General features: G+C 50.3%; 1 protein-coding gene across 2 annotated transcripts in view; it reads right to left on the bottom strand.

The window, feature by feature from the left end:
• LOC144144418 (calmodulin-B-like) overlaps window positions 1-20,327 on the bottom strand; it is a 94,207-nt gene that overhangs the window by 41,361 nt on the left and 32,519 nt on the right. The window lies entirely within an intron of this gene.

The raw sequence follows: 20,327 nt of genomic DNA on the forward strand, positions 1-20,327 counted from the left end.
TTAAAAGCTGAAAGTATGAAACGTAAATACACTAAAACATTTGAGCCGTCTATGTAGCCAAGAGTGACGCAAAATGGCCCAAGAAAACTTTATTCCTTGCAGCCACGCTGATTGCGGCAGGAACCGGATCATGTCTCGTCTCCGCGCACGCTGCCCGATCGAGTCCGGCAATTGTCGCTAGCGCACAGGCATACATAGCTGTCAGCCCCGCAGATCCGAGGAATGCTTTCCCCAATGGTGCAAGCAGCCGTAGCTGCCCATTGCGTCACACGTTTCTCAACACGAAAAAATAACCAGCTCCCACAACGCCTCCGAACACACCGGATGTCACTCTGTCCGTTTACCCGAGGCCCGGGAGGACCGGAAATAACGCACTTTTGGTCGGCAGCGGGAAAAGACGCACACAGCCGGTCAATGCGAGAGTTTCCGTTCTCTCCCCGTGGGCAAATATCGTGCTCCCTTGAGAACGGAGTCGGAACGGTGCGTACCGGCTGCGAGGGATGTGGTAACCTCCAGACACGAGTGCCCAGGCAGACACTCAAGTGAGGTATACACACCATCCGTGCTTGAACGGCGTACGTTTCGCATAGAGTAATTGAACTGATGTTTGCTGTTCAGCGTGTACAGCATTGTCGCTTATGAAATGATTGCAGTAGCGGGAGCTTTCACCGCTAGCAGCTCAGACATGGTGGATGATGCTTTGTGTATATGCGCTTTCGGTGGACCTCCTCGATTATCAGTCCCGGGACGCGACCCAGAGCTCGATTTTCCCAGGTATTTCTGTGGAACCTCCTGTCTGAAGGCAGGGCTCTACATGATTCACAGGGCTGGTAAGTCGAGGATACCCTGTGCTGAATGAAGCGGCAGCCAAACCGGTTCTCGGAGCGGTGGACGCGCGCGGCCTAGTGTTCAACAGTTATGGCGCCCTCCCTAACCCTGTGCCAGGGCATTTTCAGACGCAAGGTATACACGTCGGGGCTGCTGAAGTTGGCGGCGTCGGGATCTCTCAGACTTAAAGGCCATACCGTACGTAGCTCAAAATGTGAGCATCCTCTCTAAAAGATCGCTCTTGGCGGGAAGTTGGAAGTTTGCCGGCAAGAAGCCCTGCGCTTATGGAACCGCGAATGCGAGGATAAGCGGGCGACAGCGAGTCTTGGACTTCGTGCTCGTTAGGAAAAATGTCCCCCCCCCCCCCCCTTTTTTTTTTATTCAGCCTCAGCGTGCAGTTCTTTTTTCGGAATCTCCTCTGCGATGCTCTCGCGGGTCATGGGCGGGTGCATTCGGCGCGTACGCAGACCGGCCGCTGACTCCCACGCGCACGCTGTTGGCCCGAGTCGTGGCGTGGATGCCTTTCACTCGACGCCGACGTCCGCGAGATGTTGGCGGGGCACCGACAAGCGGATGTAGCAAGAAAATTGGCGATGGGGCTACAAGGGCGCCAACAGTGGGCGTGGAAAACAAGAGGCAGCGGGCGTAGGGAGATGCGGGAGGGATTGTCTGCCAGACTGTGTCGTCCTAGCGTTGTAGTTTAATATGGCTTCTAAGGTCAAAAAGCCTTTGCGATGTTATGCAACAAAGACGGAGGTTACCGCGGATGCGATGAAATGTGGAGAGAGAGAGAGAGAGAAAGCAGTTTATAATTCAAAACATGTGTTACCTGTTTCGCTTGTGACGCACCGCAGTAAGGTAGTGAGTCGTCAGGACAAAAAAAACGGGTCATCTCTATACTAACGTGAAACCTCGTGAGGGGCGAAGCATGCAGTGTATAAGTGTATTCTTGGCGCCTTGGCGTTTTTGCCAACGTAGATGAAACCATTGGGAGGTAGAGATATACAGCTTTGCTTGAAGCACGAAGCGTTCTAGCGAAAGGCGTTGGAAAATGAGTGTCCAGGTGTGTTCTTTTAGTACTCGTTGCGTGCTAGGCGAGGCGTTGCAAAACGAGTGTCCCGGTGTTTTAGTACCGCGACTACACGAAACGACGACTACGGCAGGATGACGCGGACACCCCAAGCCCGTAATGGGCTTCACCCCTAAAAAACATCTCGCCCATAAGATCGAGTGCCTTAACCACGGTTTTCTATCTTTAAAAACACTTAGACCGTGGCCGCCTCCATCACCTCAGCGGAAAGAGTAGCCGCAGATTTGGTTATTTGCACGACATTGGAGTTGCTTAGACGGGTTAGTACTAAATATCCTTATCCTGTGAGATCATCCTGACGTCACCCGCTCAAAGCTACATTTTAACCGTTCCTCCCTTGTTCTAGTAGCATGTAGGCGACAACATGCCTTCCTCTAACAAAGAGTCTTCTCGTTCGCTCTCGCCAGTCCTACTCCCGACAGCAGGCGCTCATGCGTCTCCTGGAGACAGAACACAAAAGCAAATGAAATCACTGTTTGCGCCAAGGTGTCCCGCAGGATAACCAGAGGCAGAAACTTTCATGTGCTGGATCGTGCAACCAAGGTTTTGTAAAATGGCGCCATTAATGTGCTAAATTTCTGCCAATGGCGCATTCACCCTTTGCACTCATGGCCTCGTAGGTGTCTTTGAGAGCAGATTCGGGGCCCCTGTTTGCCTTTTGGCAAGCGACTATAGTCCTAGTCCACATGTTGTTTGGAACGAAGCATCATGGGGACCGCTCAGGCTTACTCAACGTCTACAAGGCCACATCGCAGAACATCCCACGATTCCAAAAAACTTGACCGAATATGAGTCTCAGCAGAAAAACGGACGCTCGACTTGTGAAGCGACCCCAACGTGCGCAGTCTGCAAGCAAAGACAGGAAAGAAAACGCACTACAAAAAGCGCTGCCTTCGACGGTGGCTCCTCTTCTCGAGCCAGCAGGTCATCACCCGCGAAATTTAAACATGTTTCACTGCGGCACCGTCAACGTAAAGGTGACCGATAGATTGCACCATCGTTGTACGGCCTGTCATATATTCCGGGTTTAGCACCGCCGTAGTACGCCAAGTTCGGTCAGCGGAGATGCATGGGATAGCTGAGGCAGAGAAATCCAGGTGGCGACGAAGCGCGAGGGCCTGTTGTTGTCTACAAGGCGACAAGCGAGCTCGGGCCCGTGGCCGCCGTCGCCGCACGCCGAGTGGGCCGCGGCTCAGAGCCTCCCGCGGCGGCCGTGGAGGCACCTCGGGGCTAAACACGGAACGGGGTCTCCCCTCGGTGCCCCTTCCTCCCACCTCGCTCCACCCGCCCTCTTCCCTCCCCCACGTCGCTCTCCTCCTTCCCGTTTTCCCGCTACGTTCTCTTATTTTTCTCTTGGCAATTTTTACTCCTGGCTTGTCTTGGGAAGAGCATCGTGGCCCCTCTGCGAACTCCTTGCTTTTGTTTTCCTGCGGCTATCTCTTATTTTCGTTCACCGTTCGTGCGAGTTTTACAGCCTAGCCGCGACCGCAAGCACTTTTATTTGTTTCTCCTTCGCACTGTAGCTCTTGTTCTTTGTGGGCGGGTTTATTGTTTTAGTTCTTTCGTCTTCCCAGTCCTCTCCTCGCCCCTTTTAGTTCCCTTAATTCGGCTTTTTAATAAATCTCTTTCGCGACAGGCACCTCCGTCTGCGTCCTCTCTCTCTCTCTCTCATGTCCTCGCTTTCCTTTCCCCCCTCTCTCTCTCCTGTCCTCTCGCTCTCTGTCTTTCGCGCGCCGGAGGCGCCGTGTTTGTTCCTTTTGGAAGGTCCTGCCTCGCACCCGCTCGCAGGCGCCTCGGCCAACGCCACCATGAGACGAAAGCCCCCGTGCAGGGTCACAGTTCGCAAGCGACTGGGTGGATGTCAGCAGTCCAAGGTCAACACAACGTTTCGGGGCGTTCCCACTCGCTAGTCCGATAACACGGAGATAAAGTCGTCAATTAGCCGGCTGTCTTGCCTTGTCGGCGTTTCCCGGACGCGCGTCTTGTCATCCTGAGTGGCAGTTTGAAGCAAAGCTGGTCTGTGAAACCTCGCCTGTTTATCGGTGAAATTCATGACGCCCACGTCGCCATCAAGGACCGTCTTCGTGCAGTTCGTTGCGTGCCGTTGACTCCGCGGAGGAGCTGAACACGCAAAACAGCGCGTGGGACTTGCGTTACGTAGGCTACGTCCCACAAAAAACGAACTAGACTAAAAAAAAAGAAAGAAACAAATCAAGGGCTCGGTTTATTCTCATTAATGAGGGTTATTTTTGCCCGCAAGAAATGCACCCACGCTTCTGTACTTTCAAGCGCGTATTTGATTAAACGGGTTACTATAGGAGCGGCAGGGAAGCTAACCGGCGTAAATCCGGTTGGCTACTGTATACGCGTGGGACTAAAAAAGGGGTAGGAAAGATGGAGAGAGGATAGAATGAGAACGAAGGACAGGCAAGAAAAGGGGAAGATAAATATAAGAATGCTGAAGCCACTGTACGCTAAAAGAAAAATCCTCATCATCATCATCATCATCAGCCTATCTACGCCCACCGCAGGGCAAAGGCTTCTCCCTTTAATCTCCAATTACCCCGGTCCTGTGCTAACTGCGACCAATTTATCCCCGCAAACTTCTTGATCTCATCTGCCCATCTAACTTTCTGCCGCCCCCTGCCACGCTTGCCTTCTCTAGGGATCCACTCTGTTACCCTTAATAACCAACGGTTATCTTGCCTTCGCTTTACATGCCCTGCCCACGTCCATTTCGTCTTTTTAATTTCTGCTAATACGTCCTTTACACGCGTTTGTTCCCTGACCCACTCCGCTCTCTTCTTGTACCTTAATGTTACACCTATCATCTTCCGTTCCATTGCTCGCTGAGTAGTCCTCAATTTCAGTTGAGGACGACTCAGTGAGAAATATATCACACGCAAACTCAAGGCGGTCGACGCGAAGAAGTCCGCTAAACAGGCAGTTGCCCTGAAAAAACGACGTCCCTAGTTCCTTCAGGTGCTGCTTCAGATATAAATCTTCAGATGTGACTCAGATATAAAGGATTGAAGTTGAAGCAAGCGAAGACAACTGAACCTTGTCTCCAAGCGTTGAGTATCGTTATGCAGCATTCTAGAGAAGAGTTGTAACAACGCGTGTTTAGCGCTCTGGTCATCGCCTCGGTCGTTTGCAAAATAAACCGCGTGGAACGATCTAGGAAGCGCGCCTCGACACATGCTGGCGATGGCATACGGCAAGCCCCATGGCTGCTCCGTTTCGCCGATTTCCATTAACGAGCTCTGTCATCTGTACTTATGTGTAATCATTCTTAGACCACTTTCCCCCGAAGCCCGTCTGCAACGAGTGACAAAATGCGCTCTGACACGGACATGCCTTTATAGTTTGCAATAAGACATCTTCTATTGCACCTGAAAACTATTCCCAGCAATGTAGTTGAGGCAAAGTACACTTCACAACGATACACGGGGTCTGACGGAGGCATTTCATGAAATGCCCCACGGCCTTCATGTTGTGATGTAAGGCCGCTGAGATTGCCTCTGCAAAAACATCTTCTTAGCAACACAATTATGAATAGCAGTGAGGTCAACTTTAAAGGGGCCAGGTGTAGAGGTGTCCTGCCTACCATACAGTGACTTGGTATTTGTGAAGTTGGCTTTCTCACTTTGATTTCGTGTGTCTCGGTGAAGTCCCGCGACAGCAAATGCGCCGCGCAAGAAAGGAAAACTCTGCGTAAGCGTGACTGGCGCTTACGTTAAATACGTTGAGGTGTGCATGCAGAGGCGAACATAGTGGAACGGCCGGAAAGAATGCTTAGGCATTATTTGACAATTCCCCCGTGAGAGTTTCTGCGAACTCATTCCTCTTCGCATTGCCTGCGCAGTCTCGACATACTTCATACTTGCATTTTTTAAAGCAAAGCTTTCTACCTCTACCAGCCAACGGTTCTTCGCGGCGTGCGGAACAATAACCTCCCAACGCGGCGGAGGTGGCGGAGGTGGGGAAGGGGGGGGGGGGCGACGGGTTTCACTCACGGAGAACATTGTAGATGGCGCGGAGGATTTACCCAGCGTTCCCCGCGCGCTGGAGCTGCTCACCTCGGCGGGCGCGTCGGCGGTACGGCTTTGTCATCTGCTTTAGGGACGGTTGTTTTGGGCTGGTTTTGGTACAGCTTCGCGTCAATTGCGCGCTTCCTGTGCACGGCTTGACGACAGCACCTCCTGAGTAACCCGGACCCGGCGGAATTAAGTGGTCGTACGGCAAAGATACGTTAAGGATTAGTTTGCAGGGCAGGAAAATAAAATGTAGAGACCACATACAGACATCTGGCCGCTAGAGAAACGCTACCTTTTGCGCACTGCTTGCCACAAATGGGACTCCGTTTTCTAAATTGGTGAATACCAATTCGGTTGTGTTTTAAAAGGTATTACAAAAGGCGAAAGGAGCAACTCGTTCTGATAAATAGCGATTATAAAAATTCCCTCAGCTTTCTCGCAGTTCTCAAACTTACTAAACTAGTTTTAATCGGTATAAATGGGAATCACTTAGCTCATATGCCGAATTGTTTTGGTGTCTGCGCTTGTGTTGCGCGGTGGTGTAGCCCCGAGCTAGCACATCAGGATGGCTAGGTTCCGCTGTCTCACCCTTCGAAAGACGCTCCTCGGTCTTCTTTCTGCCGACCCACGGCCGGGATACGGTGGCGGCGTCCGCCGCTCTAGCCCGGCCGTGGCCGACGCTGCTGCGTTCGGGACGCCACCCCCGCGAATTCCAGGTAACGGCTGGCAAAATCTCTGGCTTCACCCTTTGTACAGCCACGTGTGTGAATTTAAGTGACGTCGCATGGGCAATTGTGGTGGGTGTCGTTTAAAGCTTTGCTTTCCAATCACGTTTACAGCGTGGATTGGAGTCAATTTTTTACCGAAGTGATTAGCCGTGCAAGTAAGTACCTGGATTATTAAAACCCGTATTCTATGATGAAGAAGTTTATTTGGTCCCATCCTCCATCACATCTTTATTAACATGCTGAACATGCACACGAAGGATCGATTAATAGCTATATTGGTCAACTATACATATATCTTGTGGAAATAGTGGAGAACCGCGACCCGCGATCCCGAGCCCGTGCGCGCTTCGGGGAGAGATTCGTTGCGCTGAAACCGGTCCGGCGCTCCGCTGATTCGTCGGCGTCCCTGAGAGATGGCACCACCGGTCCGTGCGCGACATAGGTGCGCTGGTTGGCGAACGTGTGCGCGGAAGACAGGATCGGAGGTCCGGTCTGGCAACATCGGCGGAACAGCGCAGTGGCCGTGGCGGACCATGTGTTTCAGATGGGGACTGTTGTCGCGCGCCGTGAGTGCCTGCCTTCCGTTCACGATCACGACCAGGACGGCGTGATTCGTGAGCGCCGTCGAGCCTTGTGCTCGCATGCTTTGGGAGTTCCCGTAGGTATACTTTGTTCTCGTATCGGCGAACCTCGCTGGGCTGCCGCAGGTGCGGGAGCCCACGTGGCCTACGCCGGAGTACTTACCTAGGTCACCCCCAAGAATCCCAAGATATTCCACAATCTGAGGCGTGCTTTAAACTTTTAAAGGAAGCATTGATACAGGCCACGCAAAAAACTAACTCCCCTTCGTAAACGCTCAGAATCCCCATTCGGGATTCGATCGGTGTCGTTGGGCTTGTAGCGGTTCACAGAGTTTTGCTGATGGGACGGTCGCCATTAGTGATACCAAGAGAGCGAACGCCGATTTCACAACGCGTGGGAGCCAGGTTCGATTCCGACCACGGGAAGAGTTTTTTTTTTCTTTTCTTGAGGTGCTTGATATGCCTTCGCTTATCATCATCACCATTGCTTTGTAAAACTCGTTGTGTGAAATTAACTTTCCTGTGAGTTTTGGCGTAACGATTAACGGCACTAGCGAGGCATAGAAAGCTTGGCTTTAATAACCCGCATGCAACAAGCAAACATACTGAGTGGCGCAAATACACAACACACAAGAAAGAGGACACGGACAGGCGCTATACTCTTCTTCTTTCTCGTGTGTCGTGTATGTGCGCCACTCAGTATGTTTGTAGACCTCAACCAACACGCCCAGCAACACGTTCTCTTGACGCAACAATCAACCTCCTGGGCTCCTTGCCGGCCGTGTCTCGGTTTTCAACATCGTTGGTAACTGGGCATTTTTGTTCGTTACATACTGGGCCACTCGACTGCTATCCTATGCTCACTCATTTAGGCGACCCGAAAAGGCAGATCTGCGCGACCACCCATTCTCTGACGCCCACGAAGCGGACGAACAGTCCTATCCAGTTGGCTCGTGAGTTCTCGGCGGGCCGGCCCTGATGTAGAAAGCATTGCTCTGTGAGCGCATCGCTCCAGTACGGAAAGAGCCGGCTGGGAAGCCGTAACAGTGAGAAACACGGGACTCGGGAGATTGAATAAGGACGCCTACTTTATCCGAGCCACGGTGCGAATGGTCTCACCCGACTGCAACGCCATGTTTAGTTGAGCCGTTGTTTTCCTTCGTCTCTTTCGACGCTCCTTTCTTTCCTCGATCACCGATATTGGGCGCCTTATGCGAAAGCCCGTCGGCCGTCGGTGCTTGCATTAGCCAGGTCTCCGGTTGGTTGCATGTCAGAGGAGCACCGCGACCACTCCCGGGCAATTTTTCTCCGCGCACAAAATAAACAAGCGCGGATCGACCACGAGGTGTTCAAAGGGCGGGTCCCACCACCACTCGCGGAGCCTCCGTGGCTAACGAGGTTTTGACGCGTGATCGAAGCCACGCGCTAATCTCGATGTAAGTGCCTACGTGGCGGCCATGCCCGTGCTGCCGCGCACTTGTCTCCTCAGCTGCATTTCTTTACCATGCGTTATGTAGATGTGGACGGGCTGGCGAGGCATGTTGCCCAACCCTTTGCGTCACCCAGATCAATGCCGTTGCTTCGACCGGCGGCCCTGCGGCTTCCACGCCGGGATGAAGCTCGCTTCGCGTGAGTACAGCGGCCGAAATTATGCACCGAAAGGCCGATTTCAGGCTTCGAGACACGTGGCCGATACGGTAGCCAACCGGTTTTTCGGACCTGGAGGAGAATGAAAAGTAGTCCGAATGAAAGAGCAGTCCTAAAAATCCGCTAGTCGCAAGAACGAACTTTATTTCGTGTAAATAGGACTGCAGAAGTCGCGAATGGTCTCTTACCTTAAATTACTCCTTCGTGTAAGAACGTCTGCTCTCATATCTGCAAGCGTGACGTTTTTTTTCGTATACATTGAACGACAACGCCAAAGCATTGGCACTGTCTTCCGCTGACGGTTGCGGGCAGTCGGGAGTGTCGGGCAACGTATGACCCGTTTCTGGCTTTCGAGATTGCTCCCGCCGCATACTACATGCAAAATTATGTCCTGTCAGATAAAAGCTGGTGGGAGTCAAGCCAATCCCCATCCATATAGCCAGAAGGCTTAGGATTCAAAATTGCGTTGTCCTGGAGTCCCACCGTGGCTCGCTCTGCCGCTGAACATTTTGTCCGGAAAATCGAGCTGAAGGCTTCATTTTGTCCGGCATATCCTTTCTTCATATACATTACTCCTATGGGACAACTAACGGTTTCTCAGGAAAGTTCGGAATGTCCGAGAAAACGGTCGGCAACTATGCATAGCCGTTGGTCACACGCGTCGGAAGCTGCGTGGTACAGACCGACGGAAAAGCTTTAAAGGGACTCTGCAACACTTTCAATAAACGCTTTCGATCTATCCTTGACGTCTGGAAGCACTGCGAAAGCTATACAGTTTTCGACAGCACGGAGGGGCAATGCATGCGTGATTTGGTCGTCGCAACAGATACGCCTTCCGTTTCTGCTTTGCTTTTGTGGCTTTCTTTTTTCAAGTTGCTACAGAATGCGCTCGTTGCTGCAAGTGAAAGAAAGCCGGCCAATAACTGCTACACCGCTGTAACGACGTAATTCCAGCGGTAGAAGAACGCCGAGACCGGGAAAGAGAGAAAAATCCTTGAGAAAGTTTGTAAGTCGTCTGATGGCCATAGAGCAGTTTTTTCTGGCTGAGGAACGTTGCGACCCCCAAATCTAAGAACCGGACGTATTGGTTGACTGCGTTCTTAAATCAATTAGGATTCCAAAAAAAGTTGAAAAAAGTGTTGCGGGGCCTCTTTAAATAAGACTTGAAGTGAGCGTTGAAGTTTGGAAGTGGGCAGTTCATTCGGAGGGAAACACACAGTTCAGCGGCGTTAGTTTTAATGCCGGAACCATAGGCGGTGCAGATGTACAGACAGTGCTAGGTGAGCTTCCACCCCGCTTGTTCTTATTATTTGCAGATTGTTCCGAACTATGGAAGTAGACCTATAGGTCTACCCATATTGGGGTAAATGCAGTCGGCTTGTGCCTGCAGCTGATTCTTTTACTAGTTTTTGCAATAGCCGCACAAACTGAATCAGTGCTTCCGGTGACTATAGCAAGCGTTCCACGCGGAGATTTTGACCATAAAAAAAAGTTCTGCAGAAATTCAGTGAACTGTCCACTATAATACGTAGCATTCTTATGCCGCCCTTCCTGAGTGTGAGTTCTTTACAGCCAATTTTTTTTTGTTTTTCTAAATCCTGTCCGACAAATTACCTCCATTTACGCTATTATAACTACTACAGGTGGAATTTCTGCGAAATCTGCATTATTGCGGAAATGCAAATCGTGATAAGGTTCGCCATTTTCCGTATTTTTAATATTTTTCGTATTCTTCATATTCCCAAATTTCATTCGACCAATTATCTCCATTTACGCTATTATAACAGTTAAATTGGAACCTTCCAGTGCTTGTTAAATGGGTGTCCGCGGACCCTACGGGCTGCGCGAGAGCCTTTGAGGGGTCCGCGAAGCCTCCTCCAAAACTTTTAGATGCGACGCATCTCTTTAACTCGCCTTGTCCCTCCATGCATGCATCCGGCGTCCATCCACACGCCTTTCCCCCATTCTCCTCGGCACGCCAGCTGCGCGGTAACGCCGCTCTCACCGAAGCGCCATCTTGCGTTAGCGCTCGCTCCCTTCGCCATGCCAGCTGTGCGTCAGCGCGCGTTAGCCATACCTGCCAACCTGGTGACTTGGAAATTCGGAAAACCCGCGGTCCGGGTAAGGGGGGCAGCGCACTAATTTTTTACAAGTTTAAAAGGATTAACGTTCTGTGCCAAGCGCTCTCACGTTTCCGCAACCATAAGGGAAATTCGCAAGTCTTGAAGAGTAATGAGCAACAAGGCAGGAGGAGCAAATTCTGTCGTGTACGATTTTACAAACACTCGGTACAGTATTGTCGCGGCTTCGCGTCATTGCACTGCGAATCACCTATCGCGGTCATGCCACAGGTCGTAGTGCATTGCTCGCGGCAGTCATACGAAGAGGGACGCGAACACGGAGGTCCTAACCGGCCCCCAAACGACGCGCTCTAAACAGGCTGGTCGAGGTGGAAGCGAATTCCGGACATGGATGCGTAGCTCACCCCGAGAAGGCGACAAAGTCGCAGCTTCTGGTGATGATGATAACAAGAGTACGTATTGCCCTTTCGTGGCGGCGCAAGGTGGCACAGTGTCGTTTTAATGCATATTCCCTTTTTTTCGAAAATCAAAATATTTTTCGTAAAATTTCGGGCAAGGTTCGTAAAATCGTAAGACTGGTTGAAATTCGTACATTTTAAGGAAATTCTGAAGAGTTGGCAGGTATGGCGTTAGCGCTCGGTTAACACATGCGCATGCGCTACTCTCTCTCATTCCCCTCACCGTTAACGCGCGGTACATATAAACGCGATAACTGCGCCGCTCCGCTCAGTCGCTCCACCGCTGCCGCTCCGATGACATCCGATGACCACCGATGATTTCAATGGAGACTAACAGGTCTGCTACCGCGATGGTCGGCGCAACCGTAACAAGCACCGCCCACATGCGTCGCATCACCCCATGGTTTCCCCCCGCGGAAAGATGTGGTCAATTCCCCCCCCCCCCCCCCCCCCCCCGCCATTCTTTCCTCCATTTTGCCAGAACTTGCTGGCAATGCAAAAAGGTGGCTTCACCGCGTGACATACACGTTTAGTTTCTCCACGTCGCGCATATTTTAACATCGGCGTTTTGCACAACACGCCAGGTATTCGAAAAAAAAACAGACGCAGAAAAGGCAGAATATAGGTGTTTAGAAGACTTTGATTCAAGAGCACATTGTTTAACATTATGTCGCGCATCGTCATAGAAGTCAAGCACGAAAGGTGGGCATTGCAAGCATGTGCGAATTGTGACACCGATCGACATATACTTCATCGTGGGGTCCCCCATCTATATCGCAAGCCCAAAAGGGGTCCCCGGAGCAGTCATGGATGAGAACCACTGCTTTAGAAAAAAATGCATTATTAAGAGAATGCACGGCGTTAAACGGTTCCACATTTTACGTAATCTTTTTACATTTTTGTTATTTTTTAGTTTTTCAAAATTTCATGCAACCAGTTGTCTCCATTTACGGTAATATAACGATTACAGGTGGAACTTTCGCGATATCTGCATTTTTGTGGAAATGCAGAGCGTTACACTGTCCTGGCTGTGCGTTTCCGGTCAAGAGGTCCAATGAGCCAACATGTCCAACGAGTCAATAGGTCCAATAGTCACGTGACAGCCGAGCCAAGAGGTACAATGAGACAAAAGCTCCAATCTGCGTCAAGAGGTACAACGCGTCAAGAGGTTTAACGCGTCGAAAGATCCAACGAGCCTTGCTTTTTTTATCTTCTCGATTTATAATTTACTCCTGAGCCATTCTTAATACATTAACCGCTTTAGTTTATAAAATTGCTAGATCCAATCAAATGTCCTAGTAACATTTGGTCGTTTAAGTTATGCGGGTCTACATTGCGATTAATGGCTGCTTGTGATGGTTACTGATTGTTCTAGCTTCCGTCTGCCCTCGACCGCCAGTTCTTCCGCACGAAAAGCGACGGTGGGGTTGACTTAAGCTGCCGCAAAGAGTAACAAAGTGACATGAAAATTACTTTTACAGTAACTGTAACGCTGCCTGTCCTTTGGGTGTGCTTTCAAAGCTTGTGTTATCGGTTCCTTTGACTGAATTACATAAAACAACGACGTCGGCACTATAGAGTAGGAGGGTAAATATAATGAAAAAAGAACTATATTATTTTCACACGTACAGAAGCAACACGTCTTCGTCGAGGTTACAAGGCAGAGTGTTCCACGCAAGCTTCCCTTCACGGGTGAGGGAGAAACTCTTCCCCGTCTGGTCCGACCCCCGCATGCACTCCACGGTGCGTCTCGGGTTTCGGATTTCTTGGAAATCTTGGTTGTCTGTTCTTGGCTATTTAATTACTTTACCCGTGGGCTGGCGCTGATTTGTTCAGCTTGGACCTCTCGACACGTTGGACCTTTTGACGCGCCTCAGCCGCGTCAAAAGGTCCACGGTGAGTCAAGAGGTACAAGGAGTCAAGAGATCCAATATTGGACCTTTTGACGTTTTGGATCTTCTGACTTGTTGGACCTCTTGACTCGGAATCCTGGCTGTGGGGGTACTCGGCAAAGAATGCTACGCTTAAAACGTGGCTTATTGACGACGTCGAAGTAAAGCGGCCTTGCTGCTCGTGCCGGCCTGGAGTGTATACGTGCAGTGTTCAGGGTGTGAGATATATGGTCGCGTCGTCGAGAGACGCTAAGCTGCAGTACTACGACTTCGTCTAAGTCGTAGACGAACTCAGCAAAGTAGCGCAGAGGGAGAGAGCGTGTCCCGCGTAACGGGGGTTACCCAGTCGAGATACGTCAGCGAACGGTTGTCTTGTGGGAGGTTTCGAAGCGTGCGGGAGCTGGCGGGAAAACCACGCTCCCATGTCAGACGAGCGTCAGTCTACGGCGCGCGATGCCTCAGACCGAAGAGCTGTCAGTTGGGCAAGTTGGTACTGGTACATTCCGTGCAATCACTCCCAAGACGACGGGCGTGGGAAAATGGGGACACAGCAGAGGGCGCCCTGCGCGCCCCTTTTCTGCGTCCGTCGTGGCGCTATTTAAACAGAACAACCTCAGACAGAGTCCTTCGACAGTACGTGGTCCCCGTAAAATATCTGGCGGAGTGCAGGGGGGAGAAGGTGCGCGGTGTTTGTAGCAACGGTGCGCACCACAATCCGTGTGGCCCTCGGTGAACCCTCGGGAATGGGAGGAACGGCATGGGATGAACGCCTCGTGGCTTGACCACGAGACGTCCGACCTCCTGGCTGAAACGTAAAAACATAATCCCTAGAATATATATAATACAACAACCGCAGTTCAACGTCGTCGTACCTGCGTCAGAGCTGGGCCCAGCAGGTGCGGTCGGACGAAAAGTCATCGTCTCCGTTTCTTGAGCCAGTGCCAAGCGCGCCCGCGTCGGGATGGAACGGAGCATCGTTATGGCACGCCGCAGCCGCAGCGCTTCTCGCTGCGCGCGGACCCAGCGAAAAACACGCTCCGCCAAACACCACTTAGACGACCATGCATATTCACATCCGCTCGCGCGCTCGAGCTATTCAAAGAAAGTTAAATATGGGTTGAACACAGTTTGCGCAAAAGAAAGTGCTGTGTGTACTAGGGCATGTTCTGCCGTGATGTGAGGCGTGGCAAAGGAGAAGCGATTCGCAAAGATTTACTTCTCGTAGGGGCCATTCACCGATAGCGAACCTACAATAGTACGCTGTGATATGGTGAGCATATGGAGGAGAGGAGCAACGGTAAGGGCTGATATCGACTTCGATAGCGCGTGGTGGCATTACAGGTCAGGTACCTCCCTTGTATAGCTACACTTCATTGCATTCACCCTCCCCCAATTTCTTGCAACACTCTGCTAGCACTTCGGAGAACGGAGCACGGTACAACATCACACGTTGGTCTGCAAATTCCATCCCTTCTTTGTCATCACCTCTCTCAACCATTGGGAAGCAGCGCACTGTTGCTCAAACCTGGATCTCCAGAGGGGGCTCACGGGTCGAGTAGAGTTAGTGATATTCGCCGAAGCACTACGGTTCTTGGCCTTCAAGCTGCACTAGCCCTTCTTTTACTAAAGCCACATCTCTCTCTTTTTCTCTCGACAGCGCGTACAGAAAGTCACGATGGTTCCGGGCCAGCTCTCTTTTCGGTTGTTATTTCCGATTTTGCGTTCCTTCTGCAAGGCATATCGCTACCACGTTACCAGCCGCATTTCATGAATTTGACTTTCTGATCTTGGTCCTTAATAAAAAAAATCATTTATTAGAATTCCTGTAAGCTCTTTATTGACTGCTTTTATATTTCGCTTTGACCATTTCCTCCTCCCGACTGTTCGCATTCACCGCCCGCACCGAATCCTCGTCATGGCTCAATCCACCAGGTCTTTCAGAATTGTGCGCGAATTTGGAATTGTTAAACGCGATAGGCTGTCCAGGAGAAGCATTTTCGAGGCTAGACTTTTCTCTTCAGACCGGGAACTACCCTACAACAAAATAAATTCAAATGGGAAAAAAACAGCTCATGGTAAACGGCTGGGCGAATTGAAATACCCAACCGATGCTGTTTTTGCAAAAGTTTGGGTTAAATGTATGCTGCTTCGCCTCGCCCTCATTTCCCAATCCACCGGAACTGTCACTTGACCAGCTGCAACAGGTTTGGTCAGTATAAAGGTGTACCATGTGGAAGTTTCACGTCCGTTCTATGGCGAGAACACTATCAAACTCTCATGCGTATACGTATCATGCGGACACGGCGCTGACTCGGCTGCAGGAGGTTTTTTAGTGCTAAGGCACTTCTACGTTACCTTCCAGGACTTCAGGGATGTAAGATGAAGCCTCAGCAACGGCATCACCGTTAACCAGCTGGCCGGACCTCCGGCGGTGCAGCGAGAGGAGAGGATGTGCCGGCATGGCGCTGGGCCTATCGCATCATGCTTCGTCACAGTGGCCTAACGTTACACTTTTTTTGTGTCCCCAGACGTTTATTTTTATTTTTAATATTTGTTTTCAATGAGTGAAAGTACATTCACACATCAGGTGGAGGGCAAGAGGCTACAGCCTGACGAGGCCCTTCCTCCCAAAGTAGCTTACACCGAAGTCGGGAGCAGCACACATCGCAAAATCAAATGAAAAGGAAAAAATAGATACAATATTTCCTCATATCATGCAGAAAAGGAACAACATAGCTAGCAAAATTTTCGAAGCCCAAAAAAGAAGAAAATGCTATCGTAAAAGAAATAAAAACATACATACACACATACCATACACTAACAATTTTGCCGCATTAATTTACAAATCACCAGCAAAAATTGAAAAAAGCGTGACATGCACACGTTTAGTACAACCAAACAGCTCAATTAGAGGTGAAAACACGACAAGAAAGACAAGTTTAATACAGAAAATTACTCAACTTAAACATAAAAAACGAGCATTATTGAAGTAAGAAACGCAAACATAACACTCTTTCCACGAAAATTATACTATCTGCTAACGCATTGTAAACTGGACATAAACTGGGCTAACGCATTGTGAACGTCGTCAAGCGGTACCCGAAGCTTGACGTACAACGAGTGTGAAGTTAGCTAAGAGGTTCTTTAAACGTAACGAGGGCTGGCGGACGTTATGCCTAAACATAGGCCTTGCAAGGGCAGTTGGCTAAGGTTCTTAGTCAATATTACTGAAACAGGAAAAAGATTTAAAGGGTAAAGGATGTTGATGTTGATCACGCCCACATCGCATGCCATGAAAACGTAGGTGTCCTCTGCAACTCTAATCACGCTTGGCGACAGTCGCCCGTATACCCGCAGGGGTGTACTGGAAAACGCTTTATAAAAATTGGCCAATCAATTATTTCAATCAATCAGGAAATTCTATATTCATCGATCGATCAGTCAATCAGAGCGCAAGCACAAGGAGCGCCGGCCACAGTAAATCTGCGCATTCTTTGAATTGTGTGCGTACTCTAGAGCCTAACAAAGTTTTACATAATCTTATGCCCGCGGTGATGTATACCGCACAGCGCTTCATAATCGGGAATTTGGGGTGCGCTGCCATGAAATGCCGTGGTTGGCGCAGCCAAACCGCGTCATTCTGTTGTTTGCGGTCTCGTAGTTTTTGACATACGCAAGCATCTCCGAGGTTCTTCGCCAGCTGCTTAATCGTTCATGCCTTCGCTTGCTTGTGAGCCATTGGTCCCACTGCCTTATCCCAGTTCTCACTCATTTAATTTTGTAGCGTGGCTACACTGGCCGAGGTTGAGCAGTTTCGCGTGGCTTCTGGGGAGCCAGGCCGCGCATGCGCGAGGAGCAGTGCCGTCTCACGGCGCACAGCTGGTGCGCCGGAGCAGTGGCCGCCGCGACTGGACTGGACTGGACTGGACGGGATTGGATTTGATTTGATTGGATTGGATTGAATTGGATTCAATTGGATTGAATTGGATAGTAACGGATTGGATTGGATTCGAAATCGTTTTAGCAGCAGTAAGCATGATAATCAGCTAACAATATAGACAACCAGGAAACCTAAGTATAACCGCTCTGTACTGCAGCGACGGCTGTTAACCCCACGTTGCCGACATTCGCTCGCCGTGGCCAGGCGCCGGAAGCGGTCATAGATTAGCTATGAGATAACACGTGGCCTAGCAGGAAGTTTGATAAAATGTAAATGATACATTCATGACAGATATATTACGTGTTTTGGCATAGGATTTCCCGGGAGCCTATAGAGTTGTTAAGTGCAGGAAGTCACTTCCCAACACGGTATCAGAACTTGCTATGACATTGCGCTGTCCTCGTCACAAGGCAATGAACAAACAAATAAAGGACAGTTGACAAGCAGACAACGGGCTCAACATCGCCGCTGCATATATCACCCAGTATTCCGCCGAATATTCGCAAATCACTAAACATATATTTTTATTGTGTAATATTTATGAAAACAACGCAGAAGTAGGGCGAACAGAGGAGGCAGTAACAAGTCCGCCTTTCCGCTTCAAAAATGGCGAAGAACACGGGAACAGTCTTTTAGAAGCACCAGAGACAACAGACGATACTCGAGTAATCCCAACGTAGTGCCCGCAGTGAAGCTGCCTTCCTTCCAATGATGAGTCGCCGGCGCGCTGCGACGAGGAAAGGCAGCTCGAAGATGTAGCTGCGGTAGACCAGAGCGCTCGAGGCCTGATGGGGAGCCTGTGAAGGACGAAGACCGCGCCCGTGCGCTCTGATCCTCGCTGGTACCTGTCGCCGTCGGAGCGTGGGTGCCTTGACCGGGACCAGCGGATCCCCACGACGAGTGGCGCGAGGAAGGGGTCGATGCAGAAGCACCACACGAGGGATAGCAGGCCGGACGCTGAGCCAGACCCTGGTAGCTCGACCACGGAGAGCATGCTGCGGTACTGGACCAGCGTCTGTGGCTTGCAGGGTGGACTTGCCCGAGGAGACTGAGGAGACCGTGTGGGAAACCTTACCGCCCGCTCATTACTCCAAGGCGTCATCGCCCACGCGCCGGAACACTGCCACGTATTTTTGTTCGGGCTGTAACGCTCCATGAGGTCGGTCTCAGGGGGGCACTGAAGGGTTGGCTCGCCGGCGAAAAGCTCGAGGTCCGCTGGAGATCGATCGAAGAACCGACGCCCTTGGGAGCCGAATTGTCGAACTTGTCGTTGTCGCTGTTTTTCCGTTGTTCGTGGCCCATACCCACTTGGAGGATTGGCCAGGATGGGGAGCTTTTTTGGGGCTACTGTGCCCGATTTAGGAAACTAAGATTTGGAGAAAAAGATTGATGAGAAGAATCGCATAACAAATACAGGAATTTGTAGAAGATAAGTGCGTATACATGCGAGAAGATGGAAGAAAAGGCTCTTCTTTCGTGCGTTTACAGCTCAAATAACTCAAGAAGAGCGGCTAACAGGGAAAGCACCTTGTCTCAGACGTAGGCGTGGATGGCTGTAACCAAATTCCGGTGAGTAAATCCAAGCGAAATGGCACCAAACGAAAGTAAGACCGGGAATAAAAGGGTGAGTCCAAGTCGGTGAAGTGGCTCCACGAGGTATTATCTTCTCATTAATGGTAAACTGCGGCAATGTAAGAAAAAATGCTCAATGGTTTCCGGTTCATCACAAGAAGCACAACGACCAGATGTGAGGACAGCGCGGTGCATATAAAAGTTGAGGTGTGGAACCGCGGAACTCTACAACGTAAGCTAGTTAAAGTAACCTCGAATTGGCGAGATTCGCAACATTACGAGTTCCACGCATATGCCAAATGGGCATAATCATCAAAGGAGGTGATGACACCCTCCTGCCACCTCGCCAGACGTTGATATCGATGTATCAGTGCTCGGGCCAGTATACATGGAAATGGACAGACGCCGATCGGAGGGCCGTCTAGCGATGACCGCGCTAAAGAATCTGCTTCTTCATTCAGCCATAATCCGTTACGGCTAGGGACCCATATCAGGCGGATTTCTCTTCAGTGGGAAGGAACCAAAAAACTAAATGTGCGAAGAAGAGCTGAATTTTGGGGGATATCAAAGCGGTGCAAACAGCTAATGAATCGGACACAATAACGACATTTAATATCTGAGGAGGGAAGTTTTTCAATGCTAGGAATATTGCCATAAACTCAGCATGGAAGATTGCAGTAAGTCCGGTAGGGGAATCGAAAGCTACCAGTTGACTTGTAGACTGAAAATCCCCGCACCCCCTCTCTCCTCAAGTTGACACTCATCCGTCAATACTACAACGTGTGAATTCGAGCTAGCCAGATGGTCGTTATACAAACCCGTTAGTAACCGTGTAGACAGCATGCTTTCATTGTTAGGAAAAATGTTATTAAAGGTTAGGGGAACAGGAAGAACTTCCCAGGACATTGGCATGCGCATACACGCATTGAGCGGCGGTATTGGTGGGGCCACCAATACCGCCCCAATACCAATACCGGTCGAGCCACCATCAGCGATAAATCTCTGCTCAGGGGCTATTCCAAAATCTTAAGCACCGCCAACACAGTTAAAAGCTTAAACCGAGACTCTAGTGCAGGCAGCCGGGACTCTAAATACAGGATGTTATTAGCCACGTCTTTAGGAAGGCCGAGACGCAGTCTCAGGGCACGTCACTCCAGTAGAATAAGCGGATTGAGTTTGTGTATTGGAGATCCCGAAAAGAAAGCACAACCAAATTTTAAGATAGGGCACACGTGCGAACATGTAAATTAATATTAATGCGTCTCTTCTCATCCAAAAATTTCGGTTGCTAATTCTGCGCAACAGACCAAGTGCCCGTCCCCCCTTCATCGCAATGTGCTTTATGTGATGCCGCCAATCAAGCTTACTATCATAAATAATCCGAAGTATTTTAAAGTTGCCACTTGCGGAATAATATCCTCGCGGTAACAGGCACTGATACGGGGAATACCAGGACTACGCACTTGGAAACAT

Source organism: Haemaphysalis longicornis, unplaced genomic scaffold (assembly GCF_048455015.1).
Source record: "Haemaphysalis longicornis isolate Haplotype H1 unplaced genomic scaffold, Haemaphysalis longicornis Haplotype H1 scaffold_7, whole genome shotgun sequence".
NCBI lineage: Eukaryota > Metazoa > Arthropoda > Arachnida > Ixodida > Ixodidae > Haemaphysalis > Haemaphysalis longicornis.